The sequence below is a fragment of the Gopherus flavomarginatus genome, chromosome 1, assembly GCF_025201925.1.
Source record: "Gopherus flavomarginatus isolate rGopFla2 chromosome 1, rGopFla2.mat.asm, whole genome shotgun sequence".
NCBI lineage: Eukaryota > Metazoa > Chordata > Testudines > Testudinidae > Gopherus > Gopherus flavomarginatus.
Window position 1 is genome coordinate 121,387,789 of NC_066617.1, and position 19,764 is coordinate 121,407,552.

General features: G+C 42.0%; 1 protein-coding gene across 8 annotated transcripts in view; it reads right to left on the reverse strand.

The window, feature by feature from the left end:
• The window catches only part of EPS8 (epidermal growth factor receptor pathway substrate 8), a 225,423-nt gene that overhangs the window by 193,116 nt on the left and 12,543 nt on the right, over positions 1-19,764 (reverse strand). For 4 of the 8 annotated variants that reach the window (XM_050968357.1, XM_050968385.1, XM_050968338.1 and 1 more), the window contains exon 2: positions 1,577-1,755. The exons of 3 other annotated variants lie outside the window; for them this stretch is intronic. The gene's annotated coding sequence lies outside the window, so the exon portion shown is untranslated. Of the gene's footprint in view, positions 1-1,576; positions 1,756-16,536; positions 16,557-19,764 lie in introns of those variants that run through there. One more of the 8 variants, XM_050968376.1, reaches the window with a different exon arrangement.

A 19,764-nucleotide genomic window follows, 5' to 3' on the forward strand; every position in this document is an offset into this window, starting at 1 on the left:
GTTATACTGCGCTCATCACCATAGTATCTGAGAGCCTTCCAGTAGTGCATTAGCCAGTGTGACTATACGGGTCATCATTGAGAATGCTCAGGAAATTTGAATTCTAAATGCTTGTGAATCAAATGCTTTGCTTGTTGCACTTTATAAAATCTCGCTATCTGAGCTGTACTTAAAAAAAGCAGCACCTCACCCATTAACAAATTATGAGCATTATTTTAGCTTCACAAACAAATTCAATGCTATTTTTATAGCTGAAGTCACAAAAATTCTCTTTTTTTGCACTTTTTTTAACCAGTACCTTAACCAGATACTCAAAGAAAATATGGTTAAGAATTCAGCTCATCATGGCCTGATGGGTTCTATGCCAAATTTCAGCCTGGAGCAAAAATATAGGGCCAAGTTATAAAACTAAAATTAGTAGATTGTAATGGACACGATGACAACGTGAGTACCACCAAATGCATCTTCTGTAGGTGCACATACTTCAAGTAAAATTCAAGAACAGATTTTTGAACCGTTCAGAGCAAGGTTGGTTCAAACCGCCAGTTACAGAACCTACCAAGCACTCCTTCCTGCTGTGAAGGGAATCCAGGCCTGTGCGCTCTGGATTCCCAAAAGTGCATGTTAAATTTCTAGAGACTCAGCAGGCAGTAGCACTAGTTCCTTTCTTGGCATCTCTGGCACATTTCCTGGGCACTGATTTGCAGTCTATTGCTCCTTCTCAGAAATGGGCCTCTTCAGCCCACTTGCCTTAGGCCCCAAGACCAGCACTGACCCTTCTCCCCACCCCAAGATACCCCAGTTACTGAAGCACACCCCCTCCCAGAATTCCACCCCCGAAAGGTGTGAAGTTTAACAGTTTACCTCTCTCAAGGGCATGCAGCAGTGATGACACAGTCAACACACACACCCTTTGCACAGTCTAACATCTTTATGCTCTTTTATTACTTAATTAGGTTAAGCACGGGAGAGTACAGATCACACAGAACAACAAACACTCAATACATGTCCCTGCCTCTGTCTCCTCATCACTCCAAGAAATTCTTTGGCCTGGGGTCAGAGTCTCTTGCGGCAACACTGGATTCAGGAAAGAGGGCAGGTCCTCCTGCTACATGCTGGGTGATATCTCCCTCATGGAGCCCCTCATTCAGTTTCTGTGACCTTGTCTCCTCTTACCCTAAGCTTCCTTTTCCCATCTGGCCCCCGGCCCTGTTCCCGTATGCTGCTTTATTTTAAAACCCTCCTGGTCACCTGGACTCTTTTGTTCTCTTCCTGACCACTTTCCATTGCTCCTATCTTCTCCCATCCCTTCAGAGGAATCAGCTAAACTAATTTTCCTAATGACACAGCTGCTTTTTTTTTTTTTTAGCGTAACTTTTTCTGAGGTTTAAGTGCCAACGCTTACCTTAAGTATTTCCCATTGTATCTCTCTGGGGTGTAAATGCCACAGGACCTCTCAGCCGTGGTGGATTCACATACATATAGGCACTTGTGACACAGGAGATTTGCATAATACAATTTCACAATATCAGAATTCATAAGCTGTACCAAGATAGCCCAAATTCGTCACACTAACCTGATACGCCCTGCAAAGTCATTAGCTTGCATCCAGTATACAACCCCTCTGCACCTCAACAGCCGCAAACTCTTGTGTTATACCAGCTGGATGGGAAAGATCAACTTCATGAAGTTTGCAGGGAGAATAGCCAACGTGTCCCAAACTGGTTTATTTGCTGGGGGAGGAAATGAAGTTTTCTGTGAACAGGAGAGAGAACAGGGCTGAGCCAAGACCAGGATAAAGGAGGAGACATCCTCATTCCTCAAGTTATTGTCACCACCAAAGTCTTAGCACAAAATGTCACTTATGCCACATCACACAGCACTAAGTATGAGCAGTAAATATCACACTAGCACTTCAGCTTGTCCTGAATATGGTGGTGCCCCCATGACCTGTGATTGAGGGTGTGCCCTGCACCTGCAGGTTTGACAGCATTGCACAAACCACCTCTGATTCAGGCAAACATTCATGATCGGTGTATAGAAAAGAACCAGAGAAATTCTAGAAGTGGGTAGGGGATGAAGTACAGGTAAGCTAATTACACGCAAAAGGTTGTTCGGGGAATATCTATTTGTGTACTTCAAAGAACTAATACGAAACAATCTCAATAATCTCTACTATGGATGATCAAGCCAATATCACTCCTCTAAGAATTGCGAAGAACACCCATATCCTCCAGCCCACTCATTCAATGAAGTCAAAGGGTGACTTAGACTAATTATTATTAAACCAAAAGAAATTTTTATCTTGTAAGCAAATAGCCAAAAGACTAAACTTTTCAGAAAGATAAGGCAAAAGGTTTAATGATTATTATATGGTATATATATTAATAGAATATAGCATACAATTCTGAAGGTTACCAAAGGACATCGAAGAACTCTGCAGAGTTTAAGTGGTCATTTTAAGCCAACCTAAGCAACCTACAAAATCATGGGTAACAGCCACCCTATCTTCCTGTTCCCCTTTAACACTCAACTTCATGGGAGTATGTGTTGTTGTAATTTTGTTTCTAATACCAAATATTTGAGCTGCAAATGTTTAATTATTATCTGATCAAAATAAAATTATACTTCGTGCACCATAAGAAAGGCTTATCATGTGAGCTTTCAGATCGCTGAGGCGAAAAATATTGGTGGTACTCTAATTTAAAAAGAAACCGAAGTACCCAGATGATTACTGAAAGCTAGAGAGTTGAGCTTCCCTCTGGAAAATGGATAGTAGGTGAAAATTTAAAGAAATTTAAAAGCACAAGATGACATCCATAAAATGGTTCCTCCTGCTCTTGAACTCAATGAATTTTTGTTTAATCATAAGCTTAACTGATCCAAGATTACCTGCCTTACTGGTTCTTTAAAAATATTGGCTATGCATGCCCACTTTCTAAATTAAAAATCTAGACTTTAAAGCTTTTGTAGCTCAATTCTTATGGTAAATGCCATGGCTTAAAGTCTGCACTCCTTAAGGAGAATATTATTCTTACAAAAAAACAAATGTTTATTTATGGGAGTCCTGGGACAAGCTAAAGGTCTAAAATTGAACTAGCTATACTTCTCTGCAAACAATTAATAGAATACTAACTAAATTCACAGTGAAAAGAGTCTTTATTTTGAAAACCATAAACGTATCTTTCTGTATAACAGATTACTGTGTGAAGTGAAGCATTGCTTAATCCATTACACTAAATATTGCCTCAGGATCTCAACTAAGCATGACATGGCAGGGCTACATGCCAATTTACTCCATTATCCCAGAAAAATTACATTTACCAGGATCTCCACATTCCAACCCTGTCTCTGTTAGAAATAAACTTAAATGCACATAGGACTGCCAACTTTGGTTAGATGAATTCCTGGAGATTTCATCACATGACATAATCTTTAATTAAAGATTAATCTTTAATTACTGGAGACTCCAGGACATTCCTGGAGGGTTGGCAACCACAAATGCATAGTAGTCAGTTGAAGACATAGGTAAAGGCTGCATAGCATATTTTATTTCAGAAGATGTATTTGGTCACTCTAGACAGAATGTCCAAATACATAAATTCTTGGCCTTAATAGCTACATTTATTCATAAAAGAAGTAATCATGCAAATATTTACTAGTAGTGACCTGGCCAATTAGTTTCAAAGGCTCACCTAGTGTAAGTGGTGGCATTAAAACATTCCCTATGGTCAGCAAAGAAAACAGCAGCAGCATAGATTCTCTCCACGCAGCGAAGTTGGACTTGAAGAAAATATATTTATAGAAATTAGAATTTAAGTGGTTGACTCACTAGGGCCATTCTATGCAAGCATTTGAGGGGAAGGAGTGGAGAATCTCTCATGTTCGCACAACCAGTGATGCGGCTTCACCGGTTTTGGCAATGGTGGGAGTGATATTGAAAATGGGGGACAAAAGCACACTGCATCACTGTGTTGTCATACCAAGGCCTGTGCTTTCTCTCTCACTCGTGCTCCACGGCTGTTTCTGCCACCAGTAACAGAGTAATGGTGAAACGTTGCACCAAAATGTTATGGAATTAAATGAAAATGCTATAAAACTTAAATGATATGTAGTTTCAAAAAAAAAAAAAAAGTCTCCAGAGTGAAAAAATCAAGAACAGAAGACTAGACTAATAAGCACCAATTTCACTTTTCTGCTACTTTGTCTGCAAACTCCCATTCCCTCACATGGGAAAATGAGCACACTGTATTTAATTACCAATTATCCTGTAGTTAGTAAAAATACTTTTCACAGATGTACTGTACTGAGGGAGATGTAACAGTTCTTGGCATTTAAAAAAAAAAAGAAAAAAAACACACAGGAACTGTTTGGCACAATCAACTGGTCCATGCAAATCTTCCCAGAAATAGCATGGAAAAAAATCAATCTGCAATTAGGAGACCAGGAAGTGAAACCCCTATCCCTCACCACAAATATACACTTTGGCATGTAGATGAAAACAGGTCACACCCAACAGTTTGCAGATGGTGTTAAACCCTTTAGTTCAATTGTAAAAATCAATAATTCAATGCAGCTGGAAACAGCAATAAACTGAACCTGTTTTCCATGAAATAGGACAGGGATTGTCATTTACTCTATAGAGTGCTGTGGGGTCCCAAACTAGTTGCCCCTCCACCTCCCCGGTGTTACCACAATATTAATGTTGAATTATCATCTGAAATAAAACTAGCAACACCTTAAACACCTAAAACATAAAGGTAGAGATCTTGTGCATGGAAGACACTAGCCTCTTTTAGATCACAGCTACGTAATAAATGCAAAATGGAAGGAGGGTATTACTTTCATTAATCAGATGCAGGAGGATGATTAATATATTTGGGTATAACAACTTACTCCCTTCAATAAGATTTCTTCTTTCCCGCTCCCCCGCCCTTTTTTTTCCTCTTAAAGTAACTGGTTCGCTCCTTCTATTTCTATTCAATTATTTGTGTGGAAAGTGACAAAACATTAAAGAACTGTTTTATCAAATGCAGCCCAGAGTAAAATGAGGCACAAGCATGGGGTTCTTACTACAGACCAACAAGGTCTAACCTCCAGAAAGCAAGCTGGGAAGAGACCTTTAGCCATCAGGTACTTAGGGCTGGTCTACACTAGGGCTGAAGTCGAAGTATCTTAGATCGATTTACCTCGGGTCCTCACGACACGGAATCGACGTCCACGGCTCCCTGTGTCGACTCCGCTACTGCCGCTCACTCCGGTGGAGTTCCAGAGTCGACGCGAGCCGTTCGGGGATCGATATATCATGTCTAAATCAGATGCGATATATCGATCCCCGAAAAATCGATTGCTACCCACCGATACGGCGAGTAGTCTGGACGTACCCTTCGGGACGGAACTGATACCATGAAATAGCACAGAACAGCAGAAGGGAGCCAGAGGATCTGCAGCCAGAGCCGGCTTTAGGAAGTGTGGGGCCCAATTCGAACACTTTAGGCGGGGGCCTGGCAGGGATGACTTAAAAAGAAAAAAGTGTAAAAAAAAAAACCCACAAGCTTTCCATTTCTTCCATGTAGTATTTACTTTCCATAACTATATAAATAACAACATATATGCTGTTGATTGGTTATTAATGACTACCGTTTCACGTATGGGTCCCCACCACTCCCGGGGGTGTACACGTGTGGGTCCCAGCTACTCCCTGCCCCCTTCGTTGAAGCAGGTGTGCAGGTTACTGCCCTGGGAACTGCAGGGCAGCAGTGGACATGGGGCTGGTTCGAGGCAGAGCGGGAGGTGACTAGAGGTAGGGTCTTGCTACAGGCAGGGCAAGGGGCGCAGGGCTGGCTGGAGACAGGGGAGTGTGGGACGGGCTGGAGACAGGAGTGTGAGACTGGCTGGCTTCAGGCAGGGGGGTGCAGCAAGGGTTGGCTGGAGACAGGGCAGGCAGTGCAGGGCTGGTGTGGGTAGGGGTGGGGGGGGGGCTGGCTGGCTTTGGGCAGGGCTGCAGGGGTGTGTGGCAGGGGTTGGCTGGAGACAGGGCAGGGGGTTTGGTATGGGTTGGCTGCGGGCAGGGGGTGCAAAGCTGGCTGCGGGCAGGGCGGGGGGTGCAGCAGAGGCAGCTGGAGCCCTGGCCCTTTAAATAGGCCCCAGCCCCCTGCTATCCCAGGGCTCTGGGGGCTATTTAAAGGGCCCAGGGCTCCCCTGCTTCTACCCCTCCCTGGACCTTTTATATAGCCACGGGAGCCCTGGGGAATGCATGGAGGTGGCAGGGCTCCGGCGGCTATTTAAAGGACTGGGGTGGCAGAGGCAGCTGGAGCCCTGGTTCTTTAAATAGCCCCTAGAGCCCCCCACTATCTCAGGGCTCTAGGGGCTATTTAAGGGCCCAGAGCTCCAGCCGGGGCTGCAGGGCTTGCCGCGCTCCAGCCGGAGCTCCAGCCGGAAGAGCAGGGCTGTGGGGCAGCCGCACTCCCGTCGGCGCTTTGGTCAGGGGAGCGGGGCCACGGAAGACCCCGGAGCAGACCGCAGCCGAAGTGAGTAAAAAAAATTTTAAAAGGCGCCTAAGGTGCGGGGCCCTCTGAGGCACAAGGCCCAATTCCCGGGAATCGGGCGAATCGGCCTAAAGCTGGCCCTGTCTGCAGCTGGTTGTTTTTGTTTTTTGGTTTTTTGGGGGGGCGGGGGGGGGAAGAGGAGGGCGAGAGGCACAATAGAGAAGGAAGTGCCTTCCCCTCCAACAGCAGCTAGACTTTTCCCAGATGTTACCTCCTTATCCTTCTAGCTGTAGTTCTTTAGAGCCCTGGCTCAGCTATTTACTTGCTGAAGGCTACAGTATGCGGTTCTGACTTCCCCCTCTCCTACATGGGCATCTGTGTAGGAAGAAAAAAAAAAAAAAAAAAAAAAAAAAAAAGCAGCAGCTGTGGAGCTGCATGATTCTCCACAAAGGAAAGGAAGAGCTGAGCAAGATCTTACTTCTCAAAGCCAACCTCAGCAGAATAAGGTGGCAAAATCTGGCAGCAATCCAAGATCCGCTCACAAGTGAGGAAAAATTTTCCCCCATTCCCATACAGCTCTTCAGATGCAGCTGCAACTTGCTCAGGATAAACTCCTTTCCCAAGTAGTCAGACTTCAAGGGTTAACTCTCTCCCACCGCTACTTTCCTGGAGGAGAAGAGAAGAAACTGGTCTCTTTCCAGGCAGAGTCACAGCCTGGTACTTGATACCGCTTTGAGGAGTTAGTCAGATGTCAAAGCTGTGGCTCCACTCTCTGATTCAACCAGAAACTGGAGGAAAGGGCTGTATATTGGGGGACAAGGGGTGGAGTAAATTATTGTTTCAATACACCTAACTGGGCATTTCTTATAGTTAGTATTTAAAATATTTTACAGTTTTAATGCTATTTGAAGAGAGCTCCCCAAGCTTTAAAGGAACTGGAAGGCTAGATGCAATATGCCTGCCTAAGGCAAGTCCCAAGTGGAAAATGTTATGGTGACTGACAGCACAACTTTCCTCTCAGGGCCTCCTGAGCACTATGCTACTTAAACTGTGAGAGCAAGAGGTACAGAAGTATGGCATGAACATGACATTGCTTACCTAGGCTTTATTTTACAGGTACTTGGGACAAAATTATTGAATCTGGGTGTAGCAGGGAAGCACTTCCTACTTATGGGCCCCTCTTTTTCTGTGGATTAGGAAAGGACTCAGCACAGAGAAACATTCAAATAAGCAATGCTCCCGGCCAGCTGGACAGGCTGTCGCCTCTGCCATCATGGAGAAAAAGGAGACTTTCCACTGGAAGGGTAAACCAAGCCTGATGCTGCTGCATTTCTCTGTTAGACAAAACCAGAGGCCTACTTAACGTTTTTCCCCTCAACAACCAATCATATCACACTTAATTTACTATCAACACCTATGCAGATTAATAACCCACTGTTGCATTGCTGCAGGTAGTGATCTTAGCAGATCTCCAGCTAAAGCAGGATCAGATCCGGTTAATATGGGACAAGAGACGTCCAAGGAAAGCCCGGGATACTGTACGAAAATCAGCATTCGTGTTTTAATCAATGACCCTTTTCTGTTTGTGTCTGAGCCAATGTACTGTGAAGGTGAAATGCACTGAGCTACAGAAGGTGCTATCTTTTGGAAATTATTTAAGTGAACCCCTGGCCACTTGCTATAATCTAGATTTGGGGTCAGGGAGTGAAGTACAGGTGCCCCAACAAAACTTCACCTAGGACATTTACACTCAGCCTTTTAAAAATTCTTCATTCATTTTCTAGTTGATACAGCATTTTCCTTCACTTCCCATCCAAAACTGATGTGTAAGGCTTCTATGATCTGTTCAGAGCCAATTTATTCCACTGACGGAGGAAACTGATTTGTATGTGTGTATGTTTATAAAGAGTTTTAGTATCCATTGGGATGAAAGGAGCTATATAAATGCAAGAGATGTGTTATCGCTGCAAACAGAAAAGAAGCTGTGCAAACCCCAAATGACTGGGGGTTTAAAAAAAAAACAAAAAAACACCCCCACCCGCCTCCCCCCCTCCCGCCACACACACCCCTTCCTGGAAAAGGAAAAGTCTCTAAAATTCCCTATTCCTCCTAGAAGATGTATCTGTCAAGACAGGAACGGACAGCTTCTGAACTCGGTGGATCAGAGGTTAGCAGAATTATAGTTTTACTTTAAAAAGGTACATAGTTAAACAGATGGTAGCAGCTCTTAAATTCATTATCAAAAGGAGTAAATGTATGGCAGGGACACAGTGCTGTTCCCACAATGATCCATTAATAACCAACCTCAAGCTTGACCTAGCAATTACTATCTCCTTTAGAGATAAAGTGTAGGTCACTATCTGATTCTTTCCTAGCTGTCACTGTTTCAAACCAGAGCATTACATTATTGCTGAGGTTTGATCTCTGTGTTCTAAAGGTCCAACAAGTATCAGATCATAAATAGCAGCAAATCGACAAGACAGAGGAATTTCAGAGTGTATGCTCTCCAACTACAGGCAACAAGACCATGCACTAATTTAGGAATGAAGTGTCATCAACAGCTTTGAGTATTATAGCTTTTGTCAGATCAGTTTCACAGCCTTAAACATATTAACAATTCAGTTCAACTCACTCCTCTCACTGCCTTGACCATTACAGACTGATCAAAATGTTCCCACTCACATTGAAGAAGGAGCTCTGGACTTGCACTTATGTATTTTTAGAAAAAAAAAATCTTGGCTCAAGGAATGCTTTAAGAAATATAAAAAAAGTGGAAGTATAACTGCCAAACACTAGATATGCTTCTGCATATTGCAGCTTTCCAGATGGCATCTCCTTTCATGGCAAATATAAAATTTCAGCTAGACAGTGAACTCTATTGCAGAAAAAAAAAAAAATCTCCATTTCTTCCTCGCATTCTCATCTTAACACCTTTTTCCATTCACCGTATTATTTATTTGTGTTACAGTGGTGCCTACAGGTCCTAACTGGGATCTGAGCTCCACTGTGTCAGATGCTGTACAAATGCACTGGAACACATGGTCCTTGCCCTGAACAGCTTACAACTAAAGGTCTATGTTTTAAAGAATGGATTTTGAATGCCTCCAACTTGTGTCCCAAACATCAAGATACCCTGAGAGCGCTGAACACTCACCCTCTGAAAATCAGACTTGTTTGACGTGTCTCAAGTTAGCTATCTCAAAACTGGCACTGATAATCACTAGTCACTCTTGAAAATTTAGGCTTAATTCCTTCTGTAACATACCCTCCATCCGGAACTGCCTATCCCTTGTGTCCACTCACACAATTCAGATCTGTCCTTCCTGAAATCCAAACAGGTAAATAATGCCATCAGCCCCTTTTAAACAAATTTAAACAACTTCTAAGCAAGGCACCGAGTATCCTTTGAATCTGGCCCTAAATTAAAGTCATTTTACAGCCTCCCAAATATTGTCTATTTAGGCTGAAAAACACCCATGGACTATGCCTGCTCTGGATGTTCATGAGAACAAGGTACACTATCTGTGCTCAAATAAAAAAATGGAAATTAATGGAGAAAATATATCCTGTTTAATGCTAAAACTGAATACTGAGGCCCTGTTTTTTTTTTAAGTATAGTAGCAAAAACTAAACCACCAACAAAATCTCATCAGAATTTTATCTTCATTTTAAAATGTGTATCTTAAAATGCTGAGTTTCAGTTTAACTGAGATTTTATACTGTATGCCAAAAGATTAGGGCAAAAAAAAAAAAAAAAATGTTTTCAGTCAAGTTATGAGCCAGAGGTGGAGGGGGAAAGGGTATATTGCAAAAATGGTTACACTTATGTGATTTCATAGCGACATGGAATGTTCCAGAGAATCAAGATGATGACACAACAGGAACAGTTACAACATGCTGTCACCCACCTGAATCTAGCTAATCTTTGTCTAGATAACCCATTTCTGCACATACGGAAGGCTAAATTGATAAGACATATTGATTTCTCTCTTTAAAAACAAACCAAAAAAATCTTTAAAGCTGTTAACACTTTGTGGCTGAGCACTCCATTCATCATTAAGATAATGATCTTTAAGAGGCTAATGCCATGTGAGGTGTGCCCTGAATTTGAGAACCGCAGCGCAGCACATCTCTCAAGGCTTAGCCTTGATCATTTGGACAGTTAGAGATTACACTCACCAATTTCATTACACTTGGGACCACAAGTTGAATCTGGGCACTTTAAATGAAAAGCCATATCCATTTCTAGTACTGATAAGTTTAAATTAGTAATAACAGCTTCTAGTCATGAGGAAGCATGGGGATGTGGATAAAAGAGACTGACATTCAAGCCCGCCTTTCTCAAAACTGCTGTTAGTTTATTCAACAGAAAATACATAAATCAACAGGCTAGAAAAAAACCCAACAACTCCACTTTGCTCCAGGAATTTGGTCTCATACTGTATGACTACACTGCACTACACTACATCTGACTCAGGTCTGACCCTAAGCCCCTCTTCCATCCACACACAAATCAGTCTGAATCTGTTCAGTAAGCGCTCAGGTTCCTCAGATCATGCTAGGGAGGTGAGTCTCAGTCCAAGTCCTGGATCCAAGCCTTGTCATTTTGCTGTGTGGATGCAGCTCAAGCAGAAGACCCAAGCCAGAAGGTCTGTGTAGTGCAATGTGAATGCATTAGCATGACTGAAACACACAGATCCTGCAACTGTAAATCAGGGTTTACGATACAATGTGGACACAAGCACAGACTTGGAAACACCAAGTCCACAAGCCTGGGTCCCAAAGACCACTGGGCCCCAACATGAGTGAAACCTTCAGGCACCACCACAATATAAAATGTTAAATACTAACACTAATAGGTTCCCTGGAGTGGAGACCATGAAAAACAAAATGTTAGTGTGTGCACGTATAGGGGAAAGGGCTGTGTGTGGAAGGGAATTAGTATTAACTTTCAATGTTAGATTGCATTCTCAAGGGTAATTATCTTCACCAGGATCAGGGCTAGAATACACAAACAGAAAGAAAAAACACACTAGCTGCCAAAATCAAGGGGGCAGAACAGAGCGCCCTGGAAACTCTCTCTGCTCCCACCAATCACATACCGCAGTGTGTATACGGATGGATTCTGCTACGTTACCACAAGTCTTAGAATATCAGGGTCGGAAGGGACCTCAGGAGGTCATCTAGTCCAATCCCCTGCCCAAAGCAGAACCAATTCCCAACTAAATCATCCCAGCCAGGGCTTTGTCAAGCCTGACCTTAAAAACCTCTAAGGAAGGAGATTCCACCACCTCCCTAGGTAACCCATTCCAGTGCTTCACCACCCTCCTAGTGAAAAAGTTTTTCCTAATTCCAACCTAAACCTCCCCCACTGCAACTTGAGACCATTACTCCTTGTTCTGTCATCTGCTACCACTGAGAACAGTCTAGATCCATCCTCTTTGGAACCTCCTTTCAGGTAGTTGAAAGCAGCTATCAAATCCCCCCTCATTCTTCTCTTCTGCAGATTGAACAATCCCAGTTCCCTCAGCCACTACTCCAGATGAGGCCACACCAACGCCAAATAGAGGGGAATAATCACATCCCCCTATCTGCTGGCATTGCCCCTACTTATACAACCCAAAATGCCATTAGCCTTCTTGGCAACAAGGGCACACTGTTGACTCATATCCAACTTCTTGTCCACTGTAACCCCTAGATCCTTTTCTGCAGAACTGCTGCCTAGCCATTCGGTCCCTAGTCTGTAACAGTGAATGGGATTCTTCTGTCCTAAGTGCAGGACTCTGCACTTTTCCTTGTTGAACCTCATCAGGTTTCTTTTGACCCAATCCTCTAATTTGTCTAGGTCTCTCTGTATCCTATTCCAACCCTCCAGTGTATCTACCACTCCTCCCTGTTTAGTGTCATCTGCAAACTTGCTGTCTGTTCTAACCTATGTGCCCCTTCACACACAACCACTTCCCATTTTTTAATCTTACATCAGTTACAAATGAACTAATCCAGCCACAAACATCTCCTCTTCGATCCTATTACTGAAAACATGAGGGCCAATTCCTAGTCCCTTTCAGGTCAGCTGGACTTTTGCAATTGACTTCAATGGGACTGATGTTTAGCTCAATAATACCTGTATCAGTGACAAGTGTTTAATTCTATTTTAAGACAACACGCAACAGTAACACCAAACATGACCTATTGAGTTTCATTAAGTAGCTTTTGGAATTCTAAGTTTCCAACCTTGCATGCTTTTATGCAAGGATGTAAAGTGATACATTCAGATCTCGGCTGTCTATAAAGCGGACAGCCCAGAAACAAGAAAGAGGCTAATCCTCAAATTTAATTTGGCAGCATACAATAATTCTATAGAGTGTGTTAGTTGTCTGTAAGCACTAGTATCTTCTAAATTTCTATTCATCCCTTGGTTTCTGTGGAGCAGAATGCAGTAAAATCAGCAACAACCCATCTGAACTGAAATGTGAGGGCATTTTCAGTTTCTCTTTCATACATCATCTAAAGAAGATGGGAAACATTTTAAGAATTCTTAGTACTTTATACCCCCTGGTCATGTAAGAATTACTCTGACTCATTGTCAGAAACCACTGATGAATATTAAGTGCAAGAAAGGGAGACTGCTGGTAGGTAGTTTAAGCCCCAGAAAATTTTACAAAAATGTAACCTTAGTAGAAATGTTTTCATGCTTTGTTTTATTTAAAGAAAAACAGGTTGGTTGTTTGACTCCAAACACTGCTCTGTGGTGTTTGCAACTCAAACACTGCAGATATTACACAATCAAAAAACAAACGTTCTTAACTGGAGCAATGCTGTGGAGGAATAGCATAAATGATGAAAAATATGTTTTTTAAAATTAGATTATATTAAGATTAAAGTAAGGTTCTACTAACAAACAAACGAGGTTTGGGTTTATTTGTTTGGGTTTTTGTTGTTGTTTTGGACATAAAATTTTAGGCCCCAGTCCCACAGATCTCTCTGCATGTGCTTAGCTCTAAGTACATTATAGTCCCATTGACTTCAATTGAACAATGCGAGTAAAGTTAAACACTGCAAACACTCATGTGCTTAATCCTAACAGCGGCCCTTTAAATAATGAAATTTACTTCAACACCATGCTTTGCCACTGTATTATACTGGTCATTTCCAATGAGACAGAAGATTATGTCTAATCACATCTGGTCAGAGTCAGGCTCTCAAAGACAGGATACCAGTAACCACATTATTTTCGTAAGCAGTATTTCTGCTTAGCTACATCGGGGGGGGGGGGGGGGGAGGGGTAGGGTAGGGGGTGGTAGAAATCTCTGAACTCCCTCCTAAGAGACACAAACATTCTAATATGTATTTAGCTATACTAGAAGCTACATAATCTGGACTGCACATCACATTAACTGCACCATTGTTAAGAACACATTAACTGCACAGGAAACGTGTATATTACTAGCTTTGTTTTCCCAGTAAGGACACTAACACCAGGAGAGACTCAAAAGATAACTGCAGGAAACTTGAAAAACGGATTCATACTGAAACTATTGAATTATTTTCCTGAAAAAGAAGAAAGAGAAAAAGCTATGAAGGCAAAACGCTCTGGAATTTTATTTTTTTTCTGAGCACTGATCCAGGGAGTTTCCAGGAGCACCAGGAGGAAAATTTGTTCAAAACAGCAGAGATGGACTGAGAATGCTAGTTAAATATGCTCTCGGATCAGCAAGCACAAACCACCACCCCAAAGCCTATAAAAAAAAAAAAAACAAAAAAAAACCAAACAGCTTCTTTACCACAAAATGACACTAAGCTTCAAACGTGCAACATTTGTAAGGTCATTTGCATCCTGGGGAGGAAAATGCATTGGCCCGTATTAACCTACGCAGAATGGTAGGAATAAACACTGCCCTAGAGCACTCCCTCAGCATAGGAAGTGTAGAATGGATCCCTCCATGGGCATATCTCCCTGCCGATGAAGCAGGTGTGCACGTATGGGCGGGGGGTAGAGAGGTGCCACTTGTATCAGCTCTATGTCCTCTCCCTTATACCCAAAAAGAAGTTCCTCCACCAAAGCTGTGTGAGGGAACGGTCCCTGGGGTTTGAGGCTAAGTAGGGGACTGGGCACTCTGTGGCATATCCATATATCAACTGTGGACATCCAAGCTGCTATACTGTTGGAAGCAGCATCAATTCCCCGAGTCTTGTTTGTAGCTGCTATTGAGACACCACAGGGGACACCTAACCAAGTGCAAAAAAGCTCCTGATAAAGCCAGATGAAACATATGATGCCTCTATGCCTCTGCCCCTTCCCACAGCCTCCAGAATCTGAAAGGTTGGGACGTCTCCAGACTACTAAATGATTCTCTCTTTGAGTCCCTGCCTCTCCAGCCCTTTTCATGGGTCTCTCCATGCCACGAGTGATCTGACCCAGCACTAGTTTGGACTTAGCTTTTTTTCCAACCAAGGACCTCAAAGCACTTTACAAAGTACTTCAGCCTCGGAACATCTGAGCAAGCAGGGCCGGCTCTACTGTTTTCGCCACCCCAAGCAGCGCGCCGAATTGCCGCTGCGGACGGCAGTGGCAGTCCGTGTGCCGTTAGGGTGGCACATGCGTTTCCGCGGTGGCGGCAATTCGGCGGCAGCTTCTATGTTCAGCTGCCCGTGGCGGCGCAGCTTCTGTCTTCCAGCTGAAGACAGATGCTGCTGCAAAATTGCCGCTGCTGCGGAAACGTGCGTGCCGCCCTAATGGCATACAGACTGCCCCTGCCATCCACGGCAGCAATTCGGCGCACTGCTTGGGGCCAAAAATGCACGGACTGCCGCCCCCTGAGGATAGCAGCCCCAAGCACGGGCTTGGAATGCTGGTGCCTGGAGCCGGCCCTGCCGACGAGATAGGGAAGCATAGACATACCCATTCTCAGTCTAACCCTTTGGATAAGTGATCTGTCCAAATTCACACAGTGAGTCAGGTGGAGAGATAGAAGAGAACCCAGGATCCATAATTCTCAATCCTTCTACTCTCACCTGCTTTTATAGCCCGTATGCCCTTTGGAGTAAAGTCTGTGTGTCTGAACACAGCACATTTTCTATGCTAATTAACAAAATAGCAGCAGGCAACATTGCCTTTCAGTGGGCCTACTTCTTTTCACAATACTCAAACCTCTGAATCACCTAGACTTCACTTGTGCTTCCACTGAAAGTCCAAACTACTGTACCAGGAACACCAGAACAGTGAAAAGACGCAGGTGGGATAAAAACAGTCCATTGTCCACTACAGGAAATAGGGAGAGAAGTGAAGAGGAGGAGAGTAAGAGATCATCTGAACCACACTTATCTTGTTTTATATTTTTCAACATCAGCAAAAATTTTACTCTTTGGTGTATTTACTTTATTCCTATTTAATTAACATTGTCCCAAGGAGCAACTGAAGTGTACTCAGCCAAATCTGACATATCTATACAAGTGTATCAATGACCTGTTTGGGTGTAACTGCTGAAACTTGCAGAGAAATTGAAACTTTAAGGCACAAATTTTTAACAATGAGGATAAATTAACCACTGGAACCACCTCCTGATATCACCAAACAAGATAGATTGCTTTCAGGAAGATATGCTAGTCAAACACAAAATTATTGGCTCATTGCAGGGGTAAATGGGAAAAAAAAGCCCACACCCTGTTTTATGCAGGAGGTCATTCTGGCCTTACAATCTATGAAAGCTCTTTACCCATTTTAAAAATAAAACACTGTATTTAAATAATAAAGTTCTGTTTAACTTGTGTATTCATTACCTAGTACAATAGAGGTGTTATCACAATACAAATATTAAATAAGAAACTAAGAGAATTTTAGGCTTGAGTTATTCTAGCCTTATCTTTTTTTGTCCCCCTGTGCCTATCTGTCCGAGCAAGAAGTTATACACCTTATGCTCTGCACTAACCAGGTGTATAGTTAAAAGGGGAGAAAAGCACAGCCTGGAGTCTGAATTTCCCTATTTTTCCCTGCAGTCTCCAAACTTTAAACACTTAATTCAAAGCCTATTAAATGTACAAGACTTACCGGTATGTATGAGGAGGAAGGGAATACAGTTTACAGACCTGCCATGACAAAACAGAGTGCAGTTTTAGAGCATGTCAATACAAGGCTAGGAGAGACAGCCTGTCACACAAGCACTGGAAAACACCTTTCTGCCTACTGACAGGTTGATCACATGGCCACAGCTCAGACAGGGATCTGCATTCATTAAGGGGCTCAGTACATACATTATCCTTTTGTTACACTCCCAAATGCAAAGCCTAAAGAGACAGCACAGGAAAGAATTGTCACATCAGAGGCAGCAGTTTCTCCTCAGATTCACCATTCCTTTGCTCGCCAGATAGATGCATACAGTCCGGCTCAGCAGACGCTCACTAATTCATATGAACGACTGGGAGGCCCACTGCAAAATACTAAATTTTTCAAGTTAGTAAATAAATGAACAATAAAAATGGCCTTATTTTAAACACTCATTTTGATGCTGGCCATTTTATTTTATTTATGATTATACCTCATAATACCAGCAAATACCATAATACCAGCAAATATACTCTAGAATCTCCTGTAAAAATAATCATCTTCTAGTAATACAAGACCTTGCTACAGCACTCCATTAATTCTTTGAAAGGTGGGGAGAGATCCAATATTTTGTGCAAATGAGGGATTATCCAGGTTCCATCACACACACTACTTTAAAATTAGGCCCTTAGTATAGTCAATGAATGAATATGGGTCTCTTATTAAAAAAAAAAAACACAAAACCTGCATTTCATATTATACTTTGATATGAGGGAAACTTGGGCAGATTTTCTGCACTTCTAAAGTTAGTTGTTCTTGCTGTATTTCTATATGTTATGCTCTAAGACAACACTAATATTCCTATCAATCTGCTGAGCTACTACATGACAGGAAAAAGAACCACCATTCTTAAACAACACTAAAAAAAAGCTACTGTTTATTTATTTTTATTAACCCCGGTATAAGTGAAAGATCACTAGTTCCTCACAGGAAAAAACAACTTACTGAATCACAGAAGCCTAAATGTCACCACTTAACATACATTAACATGCTTCAAAAGGCCATGCCAGCTGTGTTTCAAACCTCTCTGAATTCAACTCCCAGTTTTAACTAGGGTGGATTATAAAGATGCATAAGTGTGTCACATCACACACTTTATGTTCTTAGCTATTTTGATTTGAAAGTCAAATGGACTTTGCAGCTGTACAACCCATACTTGATTTTAGAGGGACCTGCAAAAGAAAAATAAATAGGTGTGTGCGTTGTTTTACTGCTTAATGACGTTCAAAGGTGACCTAAAAGTTTGTTTATATGAAGTAAAATAGGGATCAGAATGAACACTTCCCCCCCACCCTTACAAGTCAGCTTTCACAGAGATAGGATATCCTACCATTCAGGCAATATAAATTCAATCATGACTCCTGCAATCCACTAAAATCACTAATCATTTGCCTACCTGTCAACAGCACATCACAAAAAAATAATAATAATAATATATAGGACACCATCAATGTAGGCCTGATCCAATGCCCATTGAAGTCAATGGAAAGACTCCTATTGATGTCAATGAGCTATGGATCAGGTATTAAAATACAGCTAGTAACTGATCACTTGCTACAGTCACTCTCTACTGACATGGGTTATTCAATGAAAATAATAAAAAAAAAGGAGTACAACAGAAGGTATTGAACATTCCTAACATAACGCTCATATGAAAATCAAGATCTCATAAGTCAGCAATTAAGAATGTTAGATCAGGTTACCCAAAGTGTTGTTATTCAAAACCATTATATGCCCATCTTAATATTTACAATAAACGAAAGAGATCCAATACACAAATCTCCCTCAGAGCCAAAATATTTTATGATCATTAATACATTCCTAATATTCCAACAGAATAATACTGTGAAATCTTGTGAAGTGACTGGATGGTCTTTTTCCCTATCAAATCCTCAGGACATATTTGTAAAAACAGATGAACCAAATTATTCCCTTTGCTGTAATTACCTCATTCCCTCAGCATTCTTGAACAGAGATGGCTTGAGGAGACTGCCAGTAATTTGCCAGAGTTCCACCACATTTTCATTCCTTTTAGTTTCATATGTCACTGTTCGAGTAGCACTGTTCAAAGCTGATAGCAAAGGAAAGGTTTTCTACATAAGCAAGAACTGCTAATCCAACCAATATTTCTGTAGCCTCAGGCTAGAATTTTTTTTTAAGTAGTGAAATGAGAGAGAAAGAGAAGAGATAGGAGTGGCCCACGATCTACCTTCAAGCTCTTTGGAATCAATCTACCTTTCTCTTCCTTGCAATTTGGAAATCAGAGGCTTAAAGACAGTGTTCCCATCCTCCTTTTATAAGCTGTTTACATGCGATAAGAGCTAGGATGTTAATAAAAATAGCTCAGCACCAAGTCATGGATATTTCACAAACACAAATCTAAAAAACCCAAAGGCTAATATTTATGGATTACCATGTCTCTTTCCCCACATTTCCAACCACAGACTAACATTTCCAAAAAGGAAAAATAAATGTAGGGAAATAGCAAAAAACCATCTCTTACATATCAATGTCATGAACACAACTGCTAGTGGCTGGCTTCCATTTAATTTTCATACTGGATGGCTGTGACATTTCAGGATGCAATCCAGACCACTGAGGGGGCTGTGTCATCCCTGCCCTGCAACCTTGGGTGCCTTACACTGCCTTGCTGCTGTAGCTGCCACCTGAGTCATTCACAAACAGCCTTCCAGCATGTCAGTCACACCCCGAGTGTCTGTGTATAGCTGCAGCCTGGCAGTAGCTCTCTGGTCACACTTGGGCTTCCACCAGCCTTGGTTACCACATGCAGGGTGACCCCAACACACTCCTTGACCTGGATTTTCCACAAAAAATGTGTATTCTGTTTTGCATTACCAGCTGTCAGATAACAAAGGTCCATTGTCCCTATTAGGGAACAATACACAACAACTTGCCATCCTAAATGGCTTTTAGTCACACAGTTCACAACATTGGATTAATTTTGATTAAAGGACAAAAAAGGTTTATTTAACTACAGAGATGTAGATTTTAAATGAGTACAAGTAATACTACATTAAAGTCAGAAATGGTTACAAGAAAAAGATAAAACACTTCCTAGTACTAAAACTTTACAAACTAGGCTTTGTCCAAGGTAAAATTCTTACCACATGCTTCCAACAGCCATAGTGAACAATCACTCCCAAAGTCAAAGAG